Raw genomic sequence first — 13,913 nt, 5'->3', positions numbered from 1 at the left:
GCCTTCCCTGAACCGTCAGCCAGCAGGCAGGTCCTCACACAGTTATTCCTGGAGTCACGGGCAGGGTGGTGTCAGCCCCACCTTAGCACATGGACTAGGAAGAGGTAGGAGGTGAAGTGGTTTCCTAGAGAAATTCTAGGGAGGCAAAAATAATAGACCCACTTCTTGGAGACTTTGGGAGTTTATCACACACATTATTTCGCACCCTCGTGATAAACTAGCACCCTCAGATCTAGCTCAATGATACTCCTTAAATCTCCGTTTTGCTAATAAGGGCTTTTCCTGCTGGAGTGTTTTCATGACAAGAAACCCCACTTTCTGGATCATGGAACATTCCGGTGTTCATCCCAACAGCTCTTCAGGCTTCAAGCTTTGCTAAGAGCTGAGGGCCCAGGAGTCACTATTGACAGAGCCCCAGAAACCATCTGATAAAGTCTGATTTGGGGGCTCGTGGTTTCCCTGGTTCTGGAATTAATTCACATTCTGCTTGTTTTATGCAGACTTACCAATTGTACCCAGTGTCACGAACTGTACTGAAAACTCTTAACACCTTTTAAAACTCAATTCACTTTTGATGCCATAAGAAAGATTGGGCCAATAAATAAGAACGAGAATCCATTTGTGGTCCATTTTGCTAAAGTATATTAAATATCGCCTGCAATTTGAACTTGCCTTATAAAATGTTTACATGCCATTAAATAGTCCTAACGTCCCTCGTGTAAATTAAGCAGGCTGTGATGTTCCCTCTTCCAAGGGGCAGCGGTGCTTGGAGCTGTAAAATACTTTCATGCAATAAATCAAATACTTTGCTCCTAAAAGCAGGATTATAAATATAAAAGGCAACAATACTGACCTCAGTGTCTGCACTTCAATTGCTTCGGGAAAAGTGGCACAGAAAGAAATGTTCTAATTTGGATGCTCAGTTCATTTGTTCACTGTTCTTTGGGTGTGCGGGTTCCTGGAAAATGTTGTCTACAGATGAACTTTCCAAAATACACAACTATTCTTTATAAAAAGGACAGGTTCACAAAAATCCATTCAGGGAGGGCCTAGCATCTTAACTGGCAACTTGTAGTGCACGTAAGTAGGTCTCCTTGGCTGGAAGAATTCCATAAAGAGCTCCCTGGTGGAGAAGCGCTCAGAAATCCTGCTTGCACCACATGTGCCTTCCACACTGTTGCTTTTTATAAAGCCTCTTCCTTCTCCCTCAGCTGGACCATCAATGGGCTGTTTTCTTGCAAGTGCTCAAAGTTTAATGGAGCTTAAGTGAGACACAGACCATTAACGCAGTATCAATATTTATTTTTGGTTTCCACGGAAACAGATACCAGCCCGTTGGTAACTTCTCTTCCAATGTGAGTAAAAGGATCTTTTGCACAGGCTAATATTCTGTTTAGTTTCTTGAGGAGAGGATGGTGGTTATGAGGTTAATAAACCTTCATTTATTTAATAAACAAAACCACATAGATGAGGAGCAGCTTAGCAGGGCCGGACCTCCTGTGGGCGTGTGCTGGGAAGGGAGATCAGTCCGGGCACCTCACAGATCTCTCTCTGCCCTCACCATTTGGTCACCCTTAGTGCTTTTGTTTCTGGGCGTAAGCCTCCCGACATCATCTATCTTGCTCCACGGGCTCTAGTTTCTAACCTGTTAATCAGGTTTGAGGGTCTCTGAAAGAGCATGCCCTGCGTACTAATTGCATTTGGCTTTGTGACAAAGTGAGGGGTTCTGTAGACGGCTGGGGAGCCAAAGTCCTCATCTCGTGGATGGATTAACGCTGCAAGGCTGAGGTACCAACAGTGCAGCTGTTTTGTGCAGGCGTCTGCTCTCTTCTCAGTGGCTAATCAAGCTATCCTGCCTTCGGGAAGAGACTCCAATGCTGAAAGAGTCTGCAGAATAAAAAGAGGCATCAGGAGATAGGAGTTCTGGTCTTGACTCAAATTAGTTAGCTCTGTAAACTCAATCGGTCCATGCATCCATTCTTAGTTTTTAAATCTTCATCTAAAAATAAAAATGGAGGATTAAATTATGCCTTTGAGGGGGCCGTCCCGGTGGCACAGCAGTTAAGTGCGCATGTTCCACTTCTCGGCAGCCCAGTGTTTACCAGTTCGGATCCTGGGTGCGGACATGACACCGCTTTGCAAAAGCCATGCTGTGGTAGGTGTCCCATGTATAAAGTAGAGAAAGATGGGCACGGATGTTAGCTCAGGGCCAGTCTTCCTCAGCAAAAAGGGGAGGACTGGCAGTAGTTAGCTCAGGGCTAATCTTCCTCAAAAAAGAAAAACTTATGCCTTTGAAGTATGAAATTCTGTGCAAATGCGCATCTAAGTAACCACCTTGCCACGCTGTTCTCTACCACTCAGCAGCACCAATCTCTTCCACTTTTCATCACCTTCCACGGGATCGTCTGTCTTCACTGGTTTCTAATGACTTCCTTGATTTCTCCTAATTATGCATCAGTCAGGTTTCCTCTTTCTTCCAACGTGCTTTCTCTTCTTCACTGAGCTGAATTTTTCCCCAGATGCTCTCTCCACTCTCTCCCACTTTAACGATTTTATTCATGCATTTCCAGGTATCTAGATCCCCTGTAACTCCAAATACTTGAATCCCATATTCCAGCTGCCATATTGTTTTATGTTGTATTGATTTCCTATTGCTGCATACAAATTATCACAAATTTAGCAGATTAAAACAACATCCATTTATTAATTCAGAGTTCTGTAGGTCAGAAATATGACCTAATATGACTGGGTTCTCTATTCAGGGTACAAGAAGGCTAAAACAAAGGTATTGGCCAAGCCGAGTCCTCATCGGCAGGCTCTGGAGAGAAATTCGCTTCTAAACTCATTGAAGTTGTTGGAAGAATTCAGTTACTTGTAGTCGTAGGACTGACGTCCCAGTTTCCTTTGCTGGCTGTCAGCCTGGAAACTCTCTCAGCTTCTAGAGGCTGCCCACATTCCTTCTCATGGGGCCCCTTCTGTTTTCAAAGTCAACAATAACATACTGAGTCCTTCTTATACTTCAAATCTCTCTGACTTTTCCCCCAGCCATCAACTAGAGAAAGTTCTCTGCTTTTAAAGAGCTCACCTGATGGGATCAGGCCCAGCTGGATAGCCTCCTCACCCTAAGCTTAACTGATTTGGGATTTTAAGTACATCTGCAACACCCTTCACAGCAGTACCTGGATTAGCATCTGCTTACGTAACCAGGAGATGGAATCTTGGTTGGGGGGGTGGGGAGGCAGTAGGCATGTATCTTTAGAATTCTGCCTACCACACAAGTTATAACCAAGATAGACGTCGAAAATTGACCAGTCATGTTCCAAATCATGCTGAGTGCCATTGGCTTTGTGACTGTCGAGGGCTCTTCAAAACAGAAAGACTTTAGGGCTCCAAATCTGTACTTCCCCCTCTGAGCTAGATTCAGACAAGCCATACTCTTTCCTCTCTATCAGAGCTTCCAGAATAGGAGGTTGATAAGCATTGAAAAAAAGTTACACAAAAACACACATGTGGACATATACATAAGCAGGTATCTTTACCACAGTGGTCCTCAGGCTTTAGCATGCATTGTAAATATTTGAAGGACTTGTTAGACCACATATTGCTGAGCCCCACCCCAGAGTCTCTGATTCCATAGGTCTGGGGTGGGGCCTGAGAATTTCCTAGGTGATGTCGATGCTGCTGATCCAGAGACAACACTTTGAGTACCACCACCTTAATATACAAACTCTACCCATCAGAGTCATCACTATATGAATGCTTTATTGGGAGATAGTATATCTATAGGACATATCCACCATATTTGGATATTGAGAGATACATTTGTATATTTTTGATATATTGTATATATCTACTTAGAAAATAATCAGAGTAGACGCATGCAGTGATTTCCCCCCAGACAATGTGTATTCCGCGATTGCTAAATTCCATTCTATTTTCAAACACTTTCTTTAGTAAACTCAACTGTAGTTATCTGCCGCCTCTTGCCCATTTGTAAACTTCAGCATTTCTGCTCTCCCAAAGGACCTGCAATGCCATAAGTACGGCTCTGTTCTTTCTCGTTTCACTTTCCTTTTAATGAGACCCTTAAACATTCTTTGTAGCTACAGCCTGCCAACCCTTTCCTTCCCATCTTCCCTGCTGACTGGCCTTGAAAATTCTTTAGAAATTCAATATTCAGAGACAATGGAATTGTCCAAATTATGATTTAATAAATGTCATACTGAGCCTCAGTTTTATGATCTGTAAAAAGTGGATTTTAATCTCTTCTCTCTAGCTGCATTAGACAGATCTCTTTACCAATGACAGAAACTCAACTCAAACTGACTCAAACAAAAATGTCCAGAGGCAGCATCATGATCTCATGCAGATATGATGCTAAGGGGTTAAAACCATGTCCTTGGGACTCAGTCTTGCTCTCTCTCCAGCTTTTGGCTGTGCTTTCCTCAGTGTCAGCTTTATTCTCAGAGATGCTATTACCAAGCAAAGGCCCGAGACACTCCAGGCTTCAACCTCTAAGATTAGTGGCCCCAAAAGGTTTCTCTTTCCTAATAGTCTCAACTCAAGTCCAGGATTGTGTTTCACTGGACAGATTTGGATCATGTACTTGTGCCTGGGCCAATCACTGTGGTTGGTGGATGTAATATACTGATGGGTCAGGGCCTGAGGGTGTACTCACACTTGGACTGAAGATGGGGTCAACCCCACTTGAAACATTTAGACTGAAATTGAGAGAGAGATGGTTTTCCAGAGTAAATTAAGGTGGTATTACCAGAGTATGGAGGGGTGGATGCTGGACAGACTAAAACCATGGAGGTCCAGTGTACGTCCTACATGAGTCATTACAGTGATCAAATGTGTGCATGTCTGTGAAAGCACTTTCAAACCTACAGGTCCAATATCAATGCAAGGCTGGATAATGATGATGATGATGATCCAGTTGTATATAATCAAGACAATTGGACCTGCTCTGCCTGCCTTGCCTTGGCGGTAGAATTCTTATCCCCTACTTCTTAAAATTAGAGGGGATTTTTCAGTCATCCTTGCCCAGTGCCTCTCAACTTTTGGCAAATTTTCCCCATCACAATCTTCCCTTCACAATATCCCTACCTCCACCCACTTTTTGAGACCAATTATACTCTTCTAGACACTGATACTCAAGAAGCGAAAAATGAAAATCTGTTTCTTGCCTGCAGAATGCAGGTAGATATTTGCAAATGCAGCTTGGAAGGAAAAATAAGATATGTATTTTCTGAAGTAATGTATAATATAAAGAAACATAAATCCCAAATACAGCAGAGTTTCCATGGTTTCCTTGGTAATTAGGGAGAGGCCAAGAAATTCCACTTCTCTGTGGATGTCCCCATGGACAAGCTGGCCACCAATGTTTCTTCTGTATAAGCCACCACCACCCTAACCTGTCCCATATAATTCTCTGTACCTGCTCCCTGGGCTTCATGTAAGTTGTGAAGTTATCAATTGTTTGTAATTAAAAATCCACTGAAAATTCTAGGACAGTAATCTTCTGGAGGTCGAGACATCAAGACTGGGCATCGTTTAGACATAGCTTGGCTCATTCTTACTTTTTTGATGGGAGCAATTTGAAATAACTAGATCAACACGTAGATTTAAAAAAATCCACAAGGTGATTTAAATAGAATGTGGGGGTTTCCTCTACTAAGTGAAGGTCGAGACACTAAATTAAGTGCTTTACTGCTAATAATCCATCCTTTATAAAATGTTCAATAATTTTGTAGCTACTTTTATATACGTTACCTTAGAACACTCTTGCAAGGTAAACAGGACAGATGGTAACGTTTTTCTTTGTTTAACAGAAGAGGAAACTGGGGCTTGGAAAGGGTATTTGTCTTCAGTCTACAGTTGCACTATGCAAACCGTAGCATCTGGCCACACACGGCAATTGTGCTTGAAACATGGTTAATGTGACTAAGGAACTGGATTTTTAATTGTATTTAATTTTAACTAACTTAAATTTAAATGTACAAAGGCCCACATGACTCGTGGCTACCATATTGGATGGTACAGTTTGATATCTACAAAGTGAAGCAGGAGGCTTTGAACCCAGGCCTGCTGACTCCGGTTCAGTGCTCTTATGATATCCCTGGTTTGCCAAAGATAAGCTCCATCATGGCCCCCTACATGTCTCAACTGCCCATTTTCCCCGTATATGGAGAACTCAGCTGTATGTTTTTTCAGGAGTGTGTGAGTTGCTCTTGATAAAAATCTAAGGTCCATAGCTCCACCAGCGAATCAGAGCTAAGAGCTGAAGCTACAATTCAGATCATTCACCATGAAAGCCCTCATTGCCCATGAATCCCCTCAGCCTCTCAGATTTCCTCTGCCAGAGTTGATGATTCCAATTCCTTTCTCAATAATCCGTGTCCTGACAATCATAACACAGAATTCTCCAGGGCTTATTTTTCTTACTATCTTGGCAAAGAAAAATCTGTCCTGGGAGATATTCTTGAGAGGATGAAAAAGCCATTGCACTAATTGCCTTTAGGGCAAGATGTGAAGACCACTGCCTGTATACATTTATTATTGGCAATTATTTCAGGACCAGCCTTGTGATTGATGTAAAGAAGAGAAATTACTTGTGAGTCTTGACAGCAGCTGCCTTTCAGCATCCAAGAGGATGGCTGGAGGGGAGAAGCAAGGAGTCAGGTATGGGTGGGCACAAACAGGCCCTCAATTTCACCTGAAGAAACCAGGATAGGGAGGAGGAGAGGAGACCAATCATCTCAGGGGAGTGACATCTCTCAGCACATTCCTGGTGATGCATAAGGTCTCATTACACACAGTGTCTGAGAAAAGGCAATGAAGTCAATTAAAGACCATGATTTACGGAGATCCTTAGGGAATAAGAGGGGGCTGGTTGTGGGTAATGCTAACGTCTGGTTGACTGGGGCCTGGCCTGAAATCCGTTTTTGGCTCCCACCAGTGTGCTCAAATATCCTCCTAAAATGAATTATGACAGGACAGTGTGTTCACATGAGTTAGATTCTAAAGACAGCAGTCAATAAAGTAATGGTTGGGTAGGATCAAAAACACCCTAGCAAGTCTGCTAAATGACCCATAGAGAATAGTTTTCATGATTTTGTATTTGTAGTCCTGTATAATATTACTTGTGTACAAATAAATAACGCATATGTTAATGTTCGTTATAAAACAAAGATTGCCCATGCAAAATATATTTTTATAGTATTTTTAATTATTCTGTCTCTTTTTATTCTTTTTCTTTTGTGTATTTTTGGCCAAGTATCTCAACTTAATTTTACAAAAGTTAGACATGTGAATGATGAAACTCTAACCTGCTTTCTTGACTCTGTGAGTGGTGTTCGATTTCTATAATCGGGTGTTAATGATTATGGACAGTGACCACCAATGCTATCCTCCCGAACATCTGCCATCAGCTTCTAGGACAGGAGACAAATACTGTCTCCGAGAATATCCCCTGGAAGTGGTTTGTGGACAGGTCCCCTGTGGGCATGATAGCTAGTATACTATCATATATATATGATACATAACAAAAAGCTGAAGGCAGAGGGTATGGAACTGCAAGTGTTGAGTGCTTACAATGTGTCAGGCCCTGTTCTTTGTATTTATATACATTGTCTCATTTAATGATGACCAGTGTAGTCAGGCCAGTAGTTGGCCCTTGTGGCTTGTGGTTGACCTTCCTTGGAAGTGAGGCATGGTGAGGCCAAACACATAAGTCAGACAGCTGAATAGGTGTTGAAATTGTGGGGAATGATGGGATGGAATGGGTGGCAGAAAAAATTGGCATCAAGTTCTAAAAATATCACTGTGGATGTGAGTCTTAGAAATTGGCACACGTCCATTGCATGGGGAAAAGTAGAATGTGTGAACTTAAAATGGAACATATTGAATATCAATGGCAAACAGTGGTATAAAAGTGGTCATGCAGGGCATGGGCTGGTGAATGGAGGCACAGCCTCCATTGGTGAGGGAATTCTGGGCTTCAATCAATGCAAAGAGGGGTTTGGAAAAGGTTAATAATAAATTATATTTATTTTGGACTTCTCTTATCTTGCCAATGGGCAATTATCTCTAAGAAAGCTGGAGATATATTTGATCCATGCCAACATTCCTTGCAGAGCTTTCTCCACCTCAATAGGTATCAATAAATATTTGGGGAGTGAATGAATAAGTGAGCCCATTCATTGAGTGTGAATTACACAGGATACATTAGAAGGTTAGAGGAAGGACAATTTAAGTAGAAGCCAAAGCATGGGACCATGTAGGGTGATGGGCATGGACTAGTGATGAGGAGGGAAAGATGTGTCCTTGGGAGTGGGAGGAGCGCTGTGGGAAGATTTTATGAGAGGAGGAGCCTTGAGGACTGGGCTGACCAATCTCCTTCCTTCTGAGAATCTTCTTTGCAAGTAGACTGTTGACGCAGCATTTATGCAGCTAGTTGTATCTCTTAGGGAATCAAAATTTACTAGCTGGAGGGGACTTTAGAGATTATCTAGTTAACTTTCATTTTACAGTAAGAAAGCAATTAGGCCCAGGGACTCAAATGACCATCACTAATACTGCTAATACTGTGACTGCTCCTGCTGCTACTACTACTCGCCGCTGTTTATTGAACCCTTACTATAACCTAAGCTCTGTGCAATTCCTCCATGAAGAAAGGGATGTTATTATCATTGTATTTTGCAAACGGGGAAAATAAGGTTCAAAGTAATAAGGGAACCACACGTCTGGGGAATGTCAGAATCGTGATTGTCCCAGATCCACTTTTCAGCACAGCCCAAGGTTGGAGTTCCAGAGCTGGAACTCAGTCTCCCATGGCTGACTTCCTTCCTGTCTATAGCGATGCCTCCCTAAGGTGCAAGGCTGGGCCTGGGATCTGTTTAGTGTCATCAGGGAGGGAAGTAATGGCATATTCTACCAAAAACACCAGGGATGCTTAGGGCTACACAGGCGAATGACCTAAGTTTTTAGAGGGAGGCAAAAAATTAGAGAGAAGCTCTCATGGAGTTAGGGGAATCTATTCAGTACAGGCAACTGAAGGCAAATTTCTAGAACTTATCCAAGGACTCAATTGGACAAGCACTGTCCAAGGATTTCAAAGCCTTTTGTAGAGTCATGAGTTTCCTTCTATTTGAAGTGGAAAACCTGTACCTATACTCACGGGTCTCAGTGGTGAGATGCCTCTAGCCTCGTGGAAGGATTTCACCATGTCACGGGCTGCCTGTAGGAATAGCCACAGGGTGGGACCACAAGCCCAGTGAGAGCATCCCATAAAGGCTGTGGTAACCCTTCTTAATTAATCATTGGGTTCATGCCAACCTATCTTCAGTGGCATAATGGTCTGGCTAATTGTACTAGGGTAGACTTCACCCAAGGAAACCACTACTATGAGACACGGCATGACCCCCAGGAGGAGGAACTGTGGTACCACTTTTTGAGATTCTGAATGGCAAGTTTTTATTTAACACAGAGGAAGGGGAGAAGAAAAAGCAGAGGAGTAAGGTCACGGCCATGACGTCATCAGAGTCAGAGCAAAGCAAGATCGTTTGGCTGTTGTGTTACTATTTTTCCTGCAGTGCCAGAAAATGTGAAGGCCGTGCTCTTATTATATGATGGAGTTCGTGGGTGCTCCCTGAAGTGTGGGTGACATCCATTTTTTAATTCCATAACGTTATCTGTAACTGACATGTGATTATAATACCACAATTCTCTTTAATGCAGTCTGTAAAAACACATTGATTTTATAGCTCCCCAAACCGATTACATTAATATCTGTGCATAATTAGTTTACACATTACTAAATTACTGACAGATTAAAAGTGAAATAGTGCAGTTCATACTCAGCCGCATAACTGCCAGAAAGGAAATTAATATAGATTCAAATGGTCCTCGGAGACCTACACTGAAATAGCAGAAATCTATAAAGACTGCTTGCATTAGGAAATTTCTATCAACAACATGTTTGTGGTTGATGCTTTCCTAAGTCTGCTAATACGAGCCGAATGGGGCAGGAAATGATATGTGAACGACGTTTTGGCTCTTACCAATTCAAGATTGTGTTTATTAAAAAGCAAATTTTTAATTGTAGTATTTGATGTCAAGGGAAGGTAGGCTTTCAAGTTGTAAATGAAAACTTTGGCCTTTCCTTGCTTTTCCGAATGTCCTAAGTTCTAGTGCTGAAACTGCTGAGTTCTCTGACATCAGCTTCTCAGAGCAGTAGTGCGTGTTTCATGGTCTTCTCTCCAGCCCCCACTAGAAACGCATGGATTGGATTTGTCTCCAGAGCATGGTTTCCATTCTGTATCTCGACATGGCCAACAACATGCATGTATTTGGGGTGTCAGGGTAGGGTAGCTGTGTGTCAGTCCTTACAATAAGCCTGCTTCCTGGTGAACCGGTAGGTAGACCCAATCTTTTTTTTTTTAATCCTCATGCTCGTTACATTTTGCTGCCATTTGAACACTGCAAATCATTGGCCCAACTACCAGAGTTCAACGATGAATTACTTTTTTCCTTCTCTGTCTGGTAAGAAACCACATTTGAACTCAATTCCATAGGGAAGATACTTGCATTTTATTTAATTCTGAAGCACATTAACTCTGAAGAGGGTGTTGGCTATAAACGAAATTTAAAAAGTGTGGCCAAGCAGTCACTAGCAGATCTCAGGGCCAAGACCCAACATTTTTGAATACCCGCTGTGTTCTAGATTCTCTATGGGGTATTTCATCTAGGTCATTGGGACTGTGACCCTCACAGTAATCTTGTGAGGGGATATTACCTCGATTTTATTAATGATGAAAGTTGCTCAGAGCAGTATAGCTATTTGGTCAAGTTCACACAGTTATAAAATAAGAGAGTCAAGTTTTTACGTCCTTACTATTGGCCTCCAACGCTCAAGCAGGAAGTGGGGCTACAGACACAAAGGAAAAGCACGATTCTGGAAATTCTAATGCTCGTCCATGAGCCCAGGGAAATGGCTCCTCTGTTAGAAGCTTGAGTTTTTAAAATCTCTTCCTGAATATTCAAATCATTCTCTGATATATTGTTATCTTTATCGTTTGTGGTATAGCAAATTACCCCCCAAACTTAGTGGCTTCGGAAGGTTGATTCTCTCACGGTTTCCGTGGGGCAAGAATCCAGGTGAAGCTTACTGGGCCCTCTGACTCAAGATCTCTCACAAGGCTGCAATCAAGGTGTTCACCAGGGCTGCTGGTCTCAAGGATACACGGGAGAAGGAGGCACTGCCAGGCTCGTTCAGTGGTGGTTGGCAGGATTCAGTTCCTCATGGGCTCTTGGACGGAATACCCTCAGTAATTTGGCACATGGGCATCTCTATAGGACAGCTCACAGCACGGCAGCTTGCTTCCCCAGAGTGAGCCAGCAAGAAGAACGGGAGAGAGAGCAAGCAAGATCAAAATCAGGGTCTTTTGTAACCTAATCTCAGAAGTAACATCCTATCACTTTTGCTGTATTTTGTTTGTTAGAAGCAAACCATTAGGTCCAGCCCGTACTCAAGGATATAAATTCCAGGAAGCAGACCTCACTGGGAGCCAGATTAGAAGCTGCCTACCACAACCATAAATTCATTTATTCATTATCCAGATTTGTTTATTTTATCAACAAATAATTATTGATAACCTACTATTGTATCAGGTTTTGTATTTGGAACTAGAGATATACTGGCAAGCAAATAAATATTACAAAAACTTCCAGTAATAGAAATAACAAACATGCACAGTGCTTAGTATGTACCAGGCAACACTATACACAGGCGCTTTGTATGTATCAACTCATTTAATCTTATAACAAACTTATGAAGCAAGTGCAATTATTATCCCCGGTTTACATATGAAGATAAGTGGGGCACAGAAATGTTAGGTAACTTTGCAAGGTATTACACCTAGCAAGTGGCTGAGCGAGAATTCAGTCCCAGGTGGTGTGTGTTCAGATTGTGCTCTATTCTTAACCACTGACCTATATTCCTTCCCTTATTTTAATATTATCTGGGGGGGGGGGTTGTTGTGGGAAAATAGATTGGAGGTGTGTGGACGTAGGAGCAGGAAGATTAGTTCCAGGGTCGTTGCAGAAGCCCTGGTAGAGGACGTGGTGGCTTGGAATAGGATGGTGGCAGAGAGAAGTGAATATTATTGAAAACTCAAATTTTAGATGTGGAGCAACAGGATTTCTGAGGAATTAGAAGTTGGGCTGTGGGAGAAGATAGAACCAAGCATGGCTGATAAGCGTCTGGCAGGCAGAGGAGAAGATATGAGGAGACTGGCCTTTGAGAGGAGGCTGGGCCTTTTCTCTGCCACTGCAGGACAGGACAAGGAGAGGGGCCGTTATCTTCTACTTCCATCATAGAGCAGATGGGGAAACTGATGCGATTTAGGAGAGCTAAATCACTTTCCGATAATCACATAATCAATAGAACCAAAGCGATTGCTTGGACTTCTTGATTCGCACATCCAATCAGTGGAGCACAGTGAGCAGAGGCCCCACTGGTGTCCATCCATGAGTGACAGTTAGTGCTATTCAAATGTTTCTGGCTTTCCTCCTTCCAGGTGCTCCGTAGGATTACACCTCCTTGCCTCCTCTGAAGTTAGCATGGCCACAAGATTTGCTTTGGTCCATGAAATGCAAATGAAAGCAGCAGGTATCACTTCCTGGTAAAGGGGAAGTGGAAATGGAAGCTTAAAGAACCCGGACGTGATTTGCCATGCCTTCTTCCTCCTCCACTGAGATCACAGGGGCACATGTTGAGATGGCGTCTCCTTTAGCTGGGGCCTCTGAGTGATTAACATGTCTTGAGTTTCCTGCTAAGTTGAACTGGGTGTGAAACATAAAGGAGAAATGAACTTTGATTGAGCTAAGTCAGTGAGATTTGGGGGCTGTATAGTCAGGTTCTCCGGAGAAACAGAACCAACAGGATGTCATTATAAGGACTCTGCTTTTTAAGGTGTTTATTTAGCTCTTCAGAGAAACAGGATAGATAGAGAGAGAGAGAGAGAGATTGAGATTTATTTTAAGGAATTGACTCATGCAATTATGAGGGATGGCAAGTCTGAAATTTGTAGGCAGGCCCAAAGCTTAGGGTGGAAATTCTGGCCTTAGACAATGTTGCAGTCTTGAGTCTGAGAGCAGTCCGGAGGCAGAATTCCTTTCTTTTAGGGAGACCTCAGTCTTTTCTCTTAATGCCTTCAGCTGATAGGCCCGTCCACATTATGGATGGTAACCTGCTTCACTCAAAGTCTACTGATTTAAATGTCAGTATCTAAAAAATACCTTCATTGCAACATTGACTGATCTTTGACCAAAAAACCGAGCACCATAGCCTAGCCAAGTGGACACAGTTAACCATCACAGGGACTGTTCGTTACCACAGCATTACTCAGTCCCTCCTGAGTCATACTTGCTCCTATGCCTCAGCCCCTCCAAAGAGAATGGAGTTTAGACTCAATAAATACTGTCATTATGAGGATTCTGCTTTGTAAAGTGTTAATTTAGTTCTTCTTTAAAAAAAATATGACTTGCCATTTGTCCTTGTCCATGGAACTCTCTAAGGACGCTGGAGAATCACAGGGTACACTAAGCAGCAGATAGATATACAGATACCGATTACTTCCAGTCACAACATCCCAGTAAACTCTCAGTATGATAAACCAGCATCCCCAACAGTGAGCGAGCAATCTGGAAACCATCTGCTGAAGAACACTTAGTCCATGAATGGGTTAATGGGGACTCAGGTTCTCAGGAGAGTGCTAATGAAATAGTCATGGAAAGGATGTTCAAAATGATCTCACCTGGCTGTGGTTGCCATGGAAACTCACTTCCCTTATTTATGTTTCTCTTCCCCCTCCCCAAATTACTAATAGTAATAATTTGGCCAGTTATTA

This window comes from Equus przewalskii, chromosome 3 (genome assembly GCF_037783145.1).
Source record: "Equus przewalskii isolate Varuska chromosome 3, EquPr2, whole genome shotgun sequence".
In the NCBI taxonomy this organism is placed as follows: Eukaryota; Metazoa; Chordata; class Mammalia; order Perissodactyla; family Equidae; genus Equus; species Equus przewalskii.
The sequence above is the reverse complement of the archived record's forward strand: the minus strand, read 5'-3'. Positions refer to the sequence as shown.